Source organism: Halyomorpha halys, unplaced genomic scaffold, assembly GCF_000696795.3.
Source record: "Halyomorpha halys isolate HHAL.00 unplaced genomic scaffold, Hhal_1.1 Scaffold312.1, whole genome shotgun sequence".
Lineage (NCBI taxonomy): Eukaryota > Metazoa > Arthropoda > Insecta > Hemiptera > Pentatomidae > Halyomorpha > Halyomorpha halys.
Genome location: NW_027105402.1, coordinates 673,513 through 674,084, shown reverse-complemented (window position 1 = coordinate 674,084; position 572 = coordinate 673,513). Strand labels below are relative to the sequence as shown.

The 572-nt window shown below is 27.3% G+C and overlaps 1 protein-coding gene and 1 long non-coding RNA gene across 3 annotated transcripts in view; one reads left to right on the top strand and one right to left on the bottom strand.

Annotated features, from left to right (window-relative positions):
• Window positions 1–572, top strand: part of LOC106681143 (uncharacterized) — a 79,082-nt gene that overhangs the window by 37,775 nt on the left and 40,735 nt on the right. The window lies entirely within an intron of this gene.
• LOC106681146 (uncharacterized) overlaps window positions 1–572 on the bottom strand; it is a 693,797-nt gene that overhangs the window by 672,779 nt on the left and 20,446 nt on the right. The window lies entirely within an intron of this gene.

Sequence of the window (572 nt, the reverse complement as noted above, 5' to 3'; positions counted from 1 at the left end):
TATAATTTCAAATTATGAAGAAAATGGTCAGGGGTGCGGTTAAAAGAGAAAAAAAAAAAGTTAATGTACTTTATAATGATAATTCGTTTATTTTACGCAAGTGCTTCCTCAACTGCTTATAAATTCCAATAATCACCAATTATTTTATTCTGATCAATTTTTGTAAATACATTTGTTAAATACAAAATTTATTTTTTATTTAAGCACTATAAGTAATTTTCCAAAAAACGTTTGTAAACTACAGTAAAATCGAAGAATTAAAAGTATTCAAAAGTTTTTAATGCTAATAAATATAATCTACGGTGGACTATTTTCTTCCAATAATATATTTATTTTTTTAAATTATAAAGAAGATGGTCAGAGGTACTAGTTAAGAACTAGTTATTTTTCAACGTTTCGCCCCACTTTGTAGAGCTTCATCAATGCTTTTCAAGTTTAGAGCTATCGTGAGTCATGAAAAAGTGGGGCTAAACCTCGGTACATATATAGTTGTTAACTATTTTTGGTTGTTATATATAGTTGTTAACTATATATCCTCTACCTTCAGACCTAACTCACACCTCTATAATCCA